Below are 14,419 nucleotides of genomic sequence, written 5' to 3' on the forward strand. Positions count from 1 at the left end.
TACTAAACCACCTTATTACACCGAAAATTCTAATATATTTATTTTTTTTCAACCTTTTCAGTTATTCTATTAATTTCTATGTGGTAGCTTCACACACTTGCCGGACGACTTAGGTGGTAGCTCTTTCCTACATGTGGTGGTAGTTTTCACACTACCTTTAGGATGTAATTCTTTCCACATCTTTTACGCATATGAGTATTTTCTTCTCCTCCTTTGTATTATATTTTTATACATGACTCTCCCCTAATTATGCAATCTCTTATATAAAAGAAAATTTGACAAATTTTAGTCGATTAGCAAATTTTCATTCATCAAATTCAACACACACAACCGAGATAGATTAAGTACCGAAAGATCACACATGATTACTCAAATTTGATGAATATAAGAATTAAGATATTCTATTATAAATTATCTTCATAAATAGTGATAATAATATGAAACCGATAATTAATATGAAATTAATTCAAAATGAATGAATGTAAATTACCGACGTTCAACACACTATTTAATGTTTAATCATGAAGTGATCCAGAAAAAATCCGAAGCACATGTATTGCAATGATCAAAAGATATGCAATAACACCGATCATAGCAAAACATAAAGTCAAACACAAATTAAGACTTAAGGCAAGGAAAGATATCACCTTTTTGAATCCAAACTTGTCGGATTATCAGTTATCGTAATTTGTTGTAGTTGTGTACCGATTGTTTTGACTTTTGATCAACCGTTGGTCGTCTCGTCGCTTGAAGCTTCGGTTGGAATTGTTGATGAAACTTTGAATTCCGGTTTGCTTGTGGGAATGGTCGAACTTGACGTTGCGGCTTAGAAGTCTGGTTCCCTTGAGGTGTTTGACTTAAATGATTTTGCTTTTGATTCCGTGGGGGAAGTCGAGTCGTAGATTGTGCCGATTGAGCTTTAGAAGTTGGGCAACTCTTTTTGATATGTCCTTTGTTTCCGCGTAGATGACACACCTTCTTTTTCAAAATTGTTGAGACTTTAGATGTCGACTTTAAATCCTTCTCAACATATGTTCTCTCGAATCCGAGGCCCAACTTATTCGTTTGACCCAACCCGAGCATATGATCCAATTTCTTAGATCCCGAAGAAATTCTTTGAATATCGGATTGGAGTTGATGAACTTGATTAGTCAAGGCCTTGTTGGATTTGTGCGATTCTTCAAATTGATGCTCCGAAAATCCAACTTTATCTTTATAGGATTTGATCGTTGATTCCGCTTCATCAAGCTTCTCTTGGAGGGCCGAATTATTCTTCAAAATTGATTCCCTTTCCTCCTCAAGAGCTTTATTTATTGTCTTCAACTTGTTGTTTTCCTCTTCAAGATCCAACAAACGATGCCTCAACTTCTTATTAAGTTTGGCCATCTTTTTCGAATCAATAAGAAGTTGATTGTACGCTTCCGCTATATCCTCGTCGTTCGACTCCTCCTCGCTTTCGCCATTGTCGCTCGAAGACCCATGTGAAGAGAGAGAAACATTGGAATTAGAAACAATTGAGGATAAACAAACAACGTTAGACGAAGGTAGAGGAGTGTTAGTAAATAAAGCAATGTGATCACTCTTTTCTTCGTCACTTGAAGATGATTCACTAGAAGAAGAATCATTCCAAGTCTTAACTTGCAAAGCCTTTTGTTTATGCATTTTCTTAGAGGGGCAATCCGTTGCAATATGGCCGTAGCCTTTACATTTGTAACATTGGATTTCCCCTTCAAAATCATCTTTTTCATTCAAAGACTTTGCAAGTTTTTTATCCTTAGATTTTGAACTTGAAGATTGTTTAGAAAAGAATTTATGCTTCGAAGATGAAGCCTTGTCCAAATTGTTCTTTTTCCGGAAATTCCGTCGGAACTTCTTCGTTAGGAGCGCCAATTGATGTTCAAAATCAGCAACCGAAACATCTCCGTCGGAATCCAAATCGTCGTCTTCTTTCTTTTTCGATTTGAGTGCAACCCCTGTACTTTTAGAAGAAGACATGGCAAAAGATTGATTAGTAGGAAAAGTCATATCATACGTTTGTAGAGCGCCTACTAATTCTTCGACTTTCATCTCGTCCGGATGCTTAACGGTTTCTATCGCGGCAACCTTTGCCCGAAAGCGTTCCGGAAGAGTTCGAAGAATTTTTCTTACAACCTTTGAATCCAGGATTTTCTCTCCCAAGTTAGCGCATGTATTCACAACGTCTTGAAGACGAGTATAATACTCAAGTTTGTAGCGTATCCCAAGTTTGCTTGTTAGCATTTGTAATTTTTGAACCTTTACTAAGCTTGTTCCTTCATGCGTAACTTGTAGAGTATCCCAAATTTCCTTTGCCATTTTGCATGCCGAAACACGAGTAAACTCCGTTTGTGATAAAGCGTTGAATAAAGCATTAATTCCTTTACCGTTAAACGAAGATGACTCGTTTTCATCTTTCGTCCACTTGTTCCGTGGTTTAGGAACGGTAGCATTATCGACGACTTCGGTAGGATGCTTCCAACCGAATTCTATAGCTTTCCATACACGCTCATCGATTGCAATTAGAAAAGTTCTCATGCAAACTTTCCAATAGGCATAATTCGTGCCATCGAAGAGTGGTGGTCGATTAATGTTACCGCCTTCGGCCATTAGATAACAATATATCTAGATCCGGCTCTGATACCAATTGTAAGTTTTGGGGTAGCCCAGGGATGTATTTAGATTGTATCTAACACCTAGAGGGGGGTGAATAGGTGTAAAAGCCGAAACCACAAATCTCAATGCGATAACAGTAAATGCTGAAAGATAAAAATCACACCGAGATTTACGTGAAAAACTCCAACTAAGAGTAAAAAACCACGGGACCAACACGCGATAACAATCAACTAAGAATAAAAGATTACAAGGAGATTTACCGATTCCATGGACTCAAACCTCTCTTTTATCTTCTCCGGATCTCTCGCATACCAACGGGTTGTCCACACCCCACGTCCGAATCCACAAACGCCACGTCCCGAATCCACGAAACGTCCACACTTCGAATCCACGAAGCCTTGATCACGCCGAATCCACGACGCCCACTCGAATCCACGAGCACACTCCGTCCGGAGCAAGAATACCAAGATTGACGATGATTTATTGCTTAGACAATCATTAAAGAACCATAGAAGATGTTTCTAAGCAATAGCCGGATCAATTCTCCATGAAGAACAAGAAATTAGGGTTTCAAGAATTGATCCAAAGAAACTTGTTGTTCGAGAGAAGAAAGAATGCACCGAACAAGTTTCTAGGGTTTCAAAATAATATTCTATGCCTTCATTCCTTTTTAGAAACACCCCTACATCTTATTTATAGGTTTAGAAGACTTAGAAACAGACTAGGATTGCAAAAACCTACTTTTAAAAACTAACGTCGTCCTCAGGGACCGGTCTTCTCGAGGAGACCGTTTGGGAGACCGGTCCCTCGAGTGGGAGACCGGTCCCTCGTTGCGTGCCTGAAAACACAGGCTTCGGGAACCGGTCTCTTATCCCGGGGACCGGTCCCTCGTTGCGTAGCATGAGAATAAAGCTACGAGAACCGGTCTCTCATGAGAGGGACCGGTTGCATTGCTCTACAATGCACGAGGACCTCCGGGGACCGGTCCTTCAGATCAGGGACCGGTTCCTGAACCTTGAAAGGCTCAGTTTTGTCTAGATTCATATTTTAAAATCATCCTAAGTCTTCAAAACACTTTTAAACATTTATAAATCATCATCAATGGTATTTAAACTTACCGAGCATTGTGCATTCATGTTTTGAGTCTTCGAGTCTTCAATCTTCATCTCTTCTTCTTCAAACATTCAAGACTCCGACTAACTTTACGAAATATGCCAACATAAAATCCGTAACATATTGCACAAGGAAATGCTACGACTTGGGTTGGAGGTAGTAGCACCGGGAGTGTCGGCTATTCTTGCCGCATTAGTTGTGCAACCGACCCTATTCGAAAAGATCAAGGAGTTGCAAGCTTCGGATCCTTATCTCCAAATGGTACGAAGTAAAGTTGAAAACGATAGTGCCGAGGATTTTGGCATTGGAGCCGATGGCGCACTCCGATTTCGAAATCGTTGGTGCGTGCCTAAAGATGATGATATTCGAAGGGCGATTATGCAAGAAGCGCACCAATCCCCTTATAGCATACACCCTGGCGGCACTAAGATGTACCAAGATTTGAAAGTGCATTATTGGTGGCTAGGCATGAAGAAAGATGTTGGGGAGTTCGTGGCGCAATGTCTCACGTGCAAACAAGTTAAGGCGGAGCGCCAGTTTCCGGCGGGAAAGCTATAAAGTCTATCAATACCCGTTTGGAAATGGGAAGATATAGCGATGGACTTTATTACCGGTTTTCCTCGATCGCAAGGCGGACACGATGCGATATGGGTGATAGTGGATTGACTGACGAAGTCGGCTCATTTCTTGTCGATTCACACTACGTGGTCGGGAGACAAGTTAGCTCAAGTGTATCTCGACGAGGTGGTGAGACTTCTTGGGGTTCCGGTATCTATTATATTGGATCGAGATCCCAGGTTCACATCCCATTTTTGGAAGAGTTTGCAAGATGCGCTGGGCACACGACTCGAGTTCAGTACAGCGTTTTATCCTCAAATTGATAGTCAGTCGGAGCGGACGATACAAATCCTTGAGGACTTGCTTCGAGCGTGTGTGCTAGATTACAAAGGAGGATGGCATGATTTCTTGCCGATGGCGGAGTTCGCGTATAATAACGGTTATCAAGAGAGCATCGCGATGGCGCCATTTGAGGCATTGTATGGACGGAAGTGTCGTTCTCCTGTCCATTGGAGCGACGTGGGCGAGAGGGCAGCTCTCGGCCCGAATGTAGTGCGGGAGGCGAAAAAGAAAGTTCGCTTTGCCCGTCAACGGTTAGCGACGGCGCAATCTCGGCAAAAGAGTTATGCCGACAAACGCAAAAAGGACCTAGAGTTCTCGGTTGGAGACCGCGTATTTTTGTGAGTGTCGCCGATGCGTGGAGTAAAGCGGTTTGGGGTCCGCGGGAGGCTAAGCCCCCGTTATGTTGGACCATTCGAGATATTGGAGCGCGTGGGTGCGGTGGCGTACAGGCTCGCACTACCACCGAGACTCGCGGGAGTTCACAGTGTATTTCATATGTCGAACCTTCGAAAGTATATTCGCAACTCAACACATGTGTTAGAGTACGAGCCCGTGGAGTTACGTGAGGATATGTTTTATGAGGAGTACCCGATGTGCATCCTCGATAGAGAAGAAAGAAAGCTGCGGAGTCGCAGAATTCCATATGTAAAGGATCAATGGAGCAACCATGCTGTGCGAGAAGCCACTTGGGAGATCGAGGAGACCATGCGGAGAGAGTATCCGCATCTATTCGAGTCAACGAGTTAAGGTACGATTAATTTCGCGGACGAAATTATTTTAAGGGGTAGAGAATGTAATTGTCACGCCCCGGGACCTAGCGGAAGCCCGCCCGGCGCGTGTCCAGACCCGCCATACGTCTAAAACATACAAGGCGTCAAAGATAAAGCGGTAAATAAAACAATACAAGAAGGCATCTAGGAGTATCAGAGCAAAGCAACTACGAAATTCTACAACAAGAGGAAGATCCTAGAATTGATAATCCACTATGTAAACATAAGATAATACAAAAGGAGTCCTATAACAAGTACTAATCTGAATACAAGGTGGTCTCTCTATACATGGTGCCAAAACTCTCCCTCTCTCTAACACAAACAAAAGAAGGAGTAACCACCTATCGCAAAACGGACTCTCTCCCGAGCTAGCTACGCGACACCCTTGCCGCGATCCCGTGCCTCCGCCGGTGCCGAAGGCTCTGAAAGGAAAACATAGAAACAGGGGCGTGAGAACTATTAAATAATAGTTCCCAGTGGGCAATTACTGACTTCAGTGAAATGCGCCACTAGGCCCAAAACTACAAAAGTGGTCAGTATACAAGTATAAGCCAAAGCGATAAGAACAGCTAGGAAATAAATATGAATACTATTCAACCATGATATCTCTACTTGCATGATTTGCATAAGTAAGAAGGCAGTTACTACAAGCATGTGCACCAGAGTATCCAACATGCAAATGCATAAGTATGCAACTAATCCAATGTCCACAATGTAAATAGTAAAGATGTCATTGTTTACTATTCTAGTCAATGTCCACTTGTCACTTCAAATATTTACGATTCAACTATGATAAGACCCACCCGAAGGCTGTCTGGCATAAGACCAACCCGAAGGCTGTCTGGCTTTACCGTGCCTAATGGCCCCGTGGTAGTCAACATCCCCACCCTAGGAATGAGCCTTTCCCATGGCAATCCACTTCGGCGCCCAGTCCCGCATGACAAACGTATCGCGATGGCCAACTCCGGAGTGCCGGCTTGTAGGGAGCGACCCTCATAAGCATGTGCGAATGAGCACAATGGCAAGCATGCGTATAAATCTATCTCAAGTACCAAGTCCTCATGTCTATGAACATAGAATGTATCGAATATCCCAAAGGCCTATCACTATGTCATCATGTCTCTAACATGGAATATAGCCGATGTCCAATGGCCTATCACTATATCTCTATGTTGCATTTTCATAGTTTACTAGTTTCAAGTGTCTCTTTATGACACCATTGTTCAATGAGTCCAAGCATGGTATCTAAGTTCATGAATACATAATTCTACTCTTCTCAAACATAGGAGACATGTTCTCAACTCGCAAGGTCAACTACCCTTCACAATGCATGCTGTCTACACATATAGCTCTACTATATAGAGTGAAATTTCATGATGCATAAAGCATGCATTTCAAGTGTTTTAAAATTCACATAAATCATGTTTAACATGGATTTGCATTCAAAAATACTTTACGACAAGTATAGAAACATAGGGGGGGCCATTTTGCCCCGTGTTCATAAAGCCAAACCCACCGAGATACCGAAACCCTTCGTAAGCTCCGACGAAGGTGTCGACTAGTCTCCTAGCACCCTAAAGATGTAGGAACAAGGGTCAAACAAATTTCACGATCCTAAGCTCAAACCAAAAGCAACATAGGCTGAGGTGGAGAAAAACTCACCTAGGTGAAGAAATCCTCTCTCAAGCTCCAAAAGGGAGTTAGAGTTCTTCAAATCCAACCTAAATAAAGGTTCTTAACCCATCAATTAGGTTTCAAAGCCCTCAAATCAAAAATTTTCAAAACAAACCCTAAATCCCAAAATCTAGAGTTCATCTAGTAAAATCTAGAAAAACTTGTATTAAATGGGGAATACAAGCAACCAACCTCAAGAGAAGTTTCAATCCAAGCTCTAAACCAAGTAGGGTTGAAGTTTGATCCTCCACAAAGCTCCAACCGCAAGCTCCAAGCCACTAAGATGAGAAATGAGGAAGAAGATGATGCTCCTAGGCCTCCAAGCAAGATTCTCTCCTTCTCCTCCAACTCCTTCTTCTTCTCCTTCTCTTTCTCTCTCTAAAGGGGGTGTGAGGGAGAGGAAATAAGGATGGGAGAGAGAGAAGAGGCTCTATAAGCCTTCAAAAGTAACAAAATCTACATAGGTCCCTCAAAAATCCACTCTGTTCACTGCCCGGTCTGGGCTGTTTTCGCGCTGAGGGACTGGTCTCTCCCTGCATGGGACCGGTCTCTCGTGTCGAACCTGAAAAACCAACGTTCGGGAACCGGTCTCTCTCCGCCAGGGACTGGTCTCTCAGACCCTTCTCGCAAAACACGCGCTCGGGAACAGGTCTCTCCCAGCCAGGGACCGGTTGCCTCAAGTCCTGCCGCAGCACTGCGCTGAGGGGACCGGTCTCTCCTATCAGGGACCGGTCCCCGAGAGTGAAAACTCTCAGGACAAAGTCAAAACTCTAGAGATCGAACTTTTAGGCCGGAATACCATCTACGGCCTTCCACCAAGTGTGGAAAAGTTCGGAGTACTCATCAAACACTTGAACCTCGCAATTTGCAAAGGTCCAGTGTGCTACAGTAATATACCGAAACTTCGGTAAATAAATATCGAACTTTAGTCAAATTGACCAAAGTGCGAGGTTGGTACTCTTCGGAAAGTTCGAAGGTGTTAAAATGAGTAAAGGTGCATTATGGGAGGTTTTCGAGAGCTAATGAATCAAAATCTGCAAACTGCAGTTTTTGGGCTCTCGGGGACCGGTCCCTGCTGGAGAGACCGGTCCCCGAACGCGTGAGGAACCCAGCAGAGGAAAAATTGGCTAAGTCCCAGAAAACCAGCTCTCGGGAACCGGTCCTTGCGGGGAAATACCGATCCCCAAGAGATTGGTCCCTCTGGGAGAGACCGGTTGCCTCGTATGAAAGCCCCGCTGAGCTGCGGGAGGGCTCTCTGGGACCGGTCCCAGGTCGGGGAGACCGGTCCCCGAGCACGAAAATGGCCCAGTCTGGGCAGTTCAACAGGATAAAAGCTGAGGGGTTTATTTGCAATTATGTAACCCATAGAGTAAAATAAGAGGGGATATGAGATATTTCTCTCATTCTCTCCCTCTCACACCCTCTCATCTCTCTCTCTCTCTAGAAGACAAGAAGGAGAAGAAGAGAGAAAGAAAAATAAGGAGAAAGAAGAAGACAAAGGTGGAGAAGAAGACCAAGAGTGGAGCAACTCTTTCTTCTTCCTCTTTGGAGCAAAGAAGGGAAAGCTTTGAGGTAAACTTCTTCCCCTCTCATGGTAGAACCCAAACTAGGGTTTGGATTGAACTAAGAATGATTTTTATAGAACCTTTAGAGTATTTGAAGTTCTCTTTTGCTTCCTAATGAGATCAAACCCTAAGTTTTGTATATGTGTTGGAGCTAGGGCACCCAAATTGGGGCTTTTGCTTGTGAGGGTTTCAAAGTGAAATTGACCCTCTAGAAACCAAATTGGGGACCAAACGAATGCGTTGGTGTGATCGGTTTGGCGTTACGAAAAGCCAATATAAAGTTATGAGCAAAATGACCTAATATGGCTTCGTTTTGCCGCAGATAGCGAACTAGGCGGCTAAAAATCCCGAGAAATTCACCGTAGCACCTAAGTAAGCCTACAAGGTGGGTGGTGCTCTCCAAACTTGTTGTAATTTCCTTTATGTCTAATGTGTCACTTCTTGAGCATACATATATAATTGTTGCATGCATAGTAGGGTAATGAGATTATAAATATGTGAATGTTTGCATTTTGTGAGTTCAAGTGCATCATGAGATGGTTGAGAACCAATGAGAATGTAATAACTCTATATTTGCATGTAAGAAGAGATAAGAACTTAGTGAAGTCAAAGAACAAATGACATATGACATGAGGACAATGTAATGTTGAGAATGAAAGCTAAAGTTAGCATGACGTATGACGTAAAGAACACTAGAGCTAGTGTGTGGCATCAAAGAGAACAAATGTGGTATAAAGAATGATAAAAGCTAGAGTTAGCAAATGTGTGGCATCAAAGAATGACAATTGCTAAAGTTAGCAACAAAATGTGGCATAAAGAACAATAGCTAGAGATAGCATTAAATGTGTGGCATCCAAGAACACTAGAGTTAGTGTAATGACATATTCAAAGTAAAGAATGCAAAGAACATGAGATTGAGACACGATGACATACAACCATAGAGCTAAGGTCATTTGTGCATAATTCCTTAGAGTTAAGGAACAGATTGAACTGAATATCCTTAGAGTTAAGGATTGATCATACTCGCTATAAGTCCTGCTTGAGGGTGGTCGCTCCCCCTCGGGCGATGCGCTCCGAAGTTTGTCATCACTGGGTTGAGTTACTCAGAGGACGGTCCAAGCGGGAGGAAGCTGTGGGCCCGCGATCATGAATTTTGAGTTGGTGAGTTAATGAGGCGATACCCCCGGGTTAGCCTTGAGATTGAACAAAGAATAAAGAACAAAAAACAAAGACCATGCATTCTTCATGAGTTATATTGAGCATCATTTTTTATCGCATTGTTCAGGCATATTAGTTGCATTTGTGTAGTTGGTTACTTATCTGCTTATTCTTTCTACTATGCCTGAGTTAGACCTAGTGGGAAAGTCGGTGAGATTGGGACCGAACCCACTGGGAATTTCGTTGTAGTTCTCACCCCACTATTTCCACAGAGCTGGGACCGAGCGAGCCGGCGAGCGACCGCGGTAAAGGTATCGCGCTATAGACAGTGACTACCCGAGTTGGGTTTACATTTTGTTAGTAGCCTACCATGTATCTTCTTTTGTATTTGAAGATGTTTATATAAAAAAGCAAATGAGAGAAAAGAATGTAATGTTTCTTTTTGAGCAAATGTGATGTAAAAAGAGATGATGCAAAGAATATAAAAGTTGAATGAAATGTATATGATCAAATTGAATTATAGTACTTATGTAGTAGTTAGCTTCCTTTCTTTCACTCATGGTTATTGCTTACCCTCGTGTAAGCCGTTTGTGTATGTTTCCGCTAGTGGTTTTCTCTACTTGAAAATGTACAGGTGATGAGCCTTGGGCGGACAGGGAAAACTCTGTCCCTTCGGCGTCTGTTTGGCGTGCCCGGGCCGGTCCGAATTGGTATTGGTCCCGAGGCGTGACAGTTATTGCGCATATCAGCATTGATCGCCCTAGACTCATACGCATTTCACGAATACCAGCAGTCTGATCTACTACAAGAGGGTGTTCTTTTTTGTAAAAGTGGTTGGGTGTGCCAACCCATAAGCCCAGCGGCCTAGGCTGGGTCATATGCAGGTAGAGTAGCAGTGGCATGGGCCTGAGGTCTACGGACCGATAGGGCAGGTTAGATTGGGTATTTTTGGACTGTCGTCCGATTGATGCATACATACAATTGCGGTAGTTATGCATTTATACATCCTATTTATTTATTATCGTTGCTACTGTATTACCATTACCATACCTTTGTTTATCCTCCTTGACTGGTGAGTACCTCTCGCCCTCGTCGGCTTGCGGTACCCACTGGGAGGGGAGACATGTTTACATATTCTCACCCCCCACCCCCATTACAGGTGACGTCGCGGATAATAGTGGGACGGTTCGTGAGGGGCGAGTCTAGCGATCGATAGTGCCACCATCCCGTTATTTGGTTAATTCTCAAACTCAGCTTCTTTAAATAAATGACTTAGAGAGTTATTTGCTTTAGTGATTATCACTTTGAATTCATTTGATTTTATGAATGTAATAAAGGATTTGTGAATTCATGTGAAAGGAAAATGGTTTTCTATCCCTCGTGGTAGCGAGTTTTAAAAAGAAAAGATTTCTGTATGGGAAACAGTTTTTAAAAGGTTTTCTTGGTTTTCATGACTTAGTGTTTTAAAACGAGTTTCCGGGTAGGAAACATTTCAAACTAATAGTTGTCGATTTGTGGTTAAACTCTAAATGTGAATCTGAATGTGAATGGTGTATAAATATATGAATGTATGTATATTCATATGTAGTGGTTGTATCCTATTTTATGTGTCTTGTATTTGTGCGACGCCGTGCACATACAGGGGAGACTCTGTTCGTGTGAACAGTGGACTCTCTGTATTTGTAGCGGATCTGGCATACCCTGGGAGTCAGGTTTCTCAAAAAAAAAAAATTGGGCACTTCCGCTTTACTTTTAAATCAAAATGGGACCTCGGGGCGTGACACTTTCTCGCTTGATTTTCTCCCTTTTTCTTGTATTTTAGTAGATTTACACTGAGGATGCCTTTTAAAAGAGAAAGAAATGAAAGGCATCTCTCACCCTCAAATAAAAAAAGAAAAGTAACACATTATGAGCAGATCTACCCGAAACAAACTGGTATTATAGTCAGTCAGCTACAGGCCATCGTGGCGCAAAAAAGAAAGGACAAGAAAGATCATCAGCATCTGTGTATTGGCCTGAATTTAACAGAGATTATAATGTGGATTTTACAGGTTCCTCAATATTTTTCTTTTCCTTGTTGACTTTTTTAAGTTCTTTTGACTTGCAAATTGGCTTGACTGGCATCTGCAAATAGTCTTCATGCTTTGCCTTTCCTCACTTTCAGCATCATGATTTCTGTTACTGACTTCTGTTTGGTTATTGTATTTCTATGATCAAATTCTCTGATAGACGTATAATTCAACAAAAATTTCTGAAGTTTGCTGGAGGACAAGGAAAACAAATAGAAACAATTCATTTAATAAGATTCATTAGCAAGAAGAAACACAGAGTTATGAATTTCCACCGTCTGTTATTCACATAAGGCTCATTATGTAGTTTGCAAAGTTTGAGTTCTTTCATCTGCTACTGAATGATTACATTACCATTTGGCCATTCCATTCCTTGCTTCTAGTAACATTACGAATTTCAAGCTCCTCTTACTTTATCAGTGCATCCATGTTTCGGCTTATCCGCTTCTCCAAGCTGATAAATTTTGTTTACCTTTGAGCAATTTTCCGGAGGAAAATTAATGTGGATATATGGTGATCCTGAACTTCTTGATGACTCCGAATTCTATCAGCAACTCCTCAAGGAGTTCTTCGAGTCCTATGACCTTGCCTCATCTGGTGAGTCTTTTTATCCTACATCTGCTGAATTTTTCATTCTAAGGTTTGCTTTAGTTCCTGCCAAAGGACAACAACTAAGAAAAATTAAAACCTTGAAAATTTTGGTATTGTCGACTCGCTCTATATCCCTTTATTCTGTAGTTATTGTATCTTAACTCTTTCTTGTTCTTCTGCTAATTTCATAAGCAACTTTTTACGTTTTAAGAAAGCTGCAGCCTAAGAAACGTAAGGTGGTCGATCGTCGTGCTTCAAAGAGTTGAAAGATAAGGATGAGTCTTCGTGAATTGTAGTTTGAACTTCTCTATTGGAGCGCATAGAACTTTCCTTTCGCCTATAAAATTTTTTAATTACATATTAGTCTTCTTATAGCTCGAATTTCTTTTTAGCTATCTAATATTTGATTGGCATTTGTTTTGTGATAAAAATTGATTTTGACATTTATTTGTATTCGCAACATTTTTGAGAATGTAATATATTTTTATATTCAGCTTATTTGATATTTATGAAATGTTAGGTTTTTAATTTTTATTGTCTATAAATTATCTTTTTAAATTTTTATAGTGATTAATTGAATATATGAATTTAATGATGATTTAATATTTTTTATATTTAATGGCTATTTATCTTATTTTTGTTGGGCATTTGTAATTAATGTTAGATATTTTATAGGCAAATGTATTTTTCTTTTAGTGGCCTTTTTAATTGCCGGTATAGAGTAATCTTTAGTAGCAATTNGGCTATTTATCTTTATTTTTGTTGGCATTTGTAATTAATGTTAGATATTTTATGGGCAAATGTATTTTTCTTTTAGTGGCCTTTTTAATTGCCGGTATAGAGTAATCTTTAGTAGCAATTGTTTTGCTCTTTATCAGCCGCCAGTATAATTGCCGCTAAACTTTTACGGACCTTATTTATAGTGGCAATTATTACAATTGCCGGCAACGAAAGTAGCGGCGATTATAATCGCCGCTAATCTATAAGATAATTGCCGCTAAAAGGCAATTTTGTTGTAGTGAATTTGATACTATTAATAGTATAATAGTCGGACTGTATGAGTATTTATTTATATCTATACTATATATAAAATCATGTATTTCAAATTTCAGTTTTGTGACAGATCCATTTCAAAATTCCTCTTTTTTTGCATGCAAAATAAATGAGGTAACAAAACAAACTTTTATTTCTTCTTTTTTCAACAACCATTAATATTTTATTTTTTATTAATTACTTTATCATTCAATATTTTTTTAAGATAAATATTTATATATTATCTCTATTTATCTACTAATATTTTATTGTTATACTAACTTTTTAATTTGCATACTTTTAGTTTAAAATATATATTTAAATTTTGGATTTATTATAATTAAAAAATATAGAAAAACAATCAATCTATATCTATATCTACATTACATATAAATTTTATAAAACCTATATAATTATTGTTGGCAATAACTATTTAAATTTGAATTAAAATATATGATAGGTATTTTCTAATAGTATATAATAAATAAAATTATTTTTTAAAATTTAAATTTTATATTATAAATTTTTAAATAAATATGATGTATACATTTATATTAATTTAAGATAGTTATTAAAATATTTATTACGTGCATTAAACATATATTTAACTAGTATACAGTATATGTCATATGTCTTTTTTTTTTTGAAATATTTTAAGTAGTTTCGACCTTAGTTAGTTAATTCGCGAATTATTCGCGAATTATTCGTGAATTTTTGAAAAAACGAATTAAACGGCTCAAAAAATACACGTATTTTTCCAAAAAATTTGAAAAATACGCGTATTTTTGGATAAAAATACTAATTCGCGAATAATCGCGCGCTGAATTATTCGCCAAAAAGACGCGGCCTCACGGTCGCGGGCCTCGCGGCTCGCGAGCCAGAGCGCACTGGTCGCGGGCCTCATGGCTCGCTCACG

At 40.1% G+C, this 14,419-nt stretch overlaps 1 long non-coding RNA gene across 1 annotated transcript; it reads left to right on the forward strand.

Annotated features, from left to right (window-relative positions):
• The first annotated feature begins 11,606 nt into the window (after positions 1-11,606).
• On the forward strand, positions 11,607-12,985 carry LOC109705679. The gene is made up of 2 exons (XR_002214846.1): positions 11,607-12,477; positions 12,683-12,985. It is a non-coding gene; the product is annotated as an uncharacterized LOC109705679 (long non-coding RNA).
• The last annotated feature ends 1,434 nt before the right edge of the window (positions 12,986-14,419 follow it).

Source organism: Ananas comosus, unplaced genomic scaffold (assembly GCF_001540865.1).
Source record: "Ananas comosus cultivar F153 unplaced genomic scaffold, ASM154086v1, whole genome shotgun sequence".
Classification (NCBI taxonomy): domain Eukaryota; kingdom Viridiplantae; phylum Streptophyta; class Magnoliopsida; order Poales; family Bromeliaceae; genus Ananas; species Ananas comosus.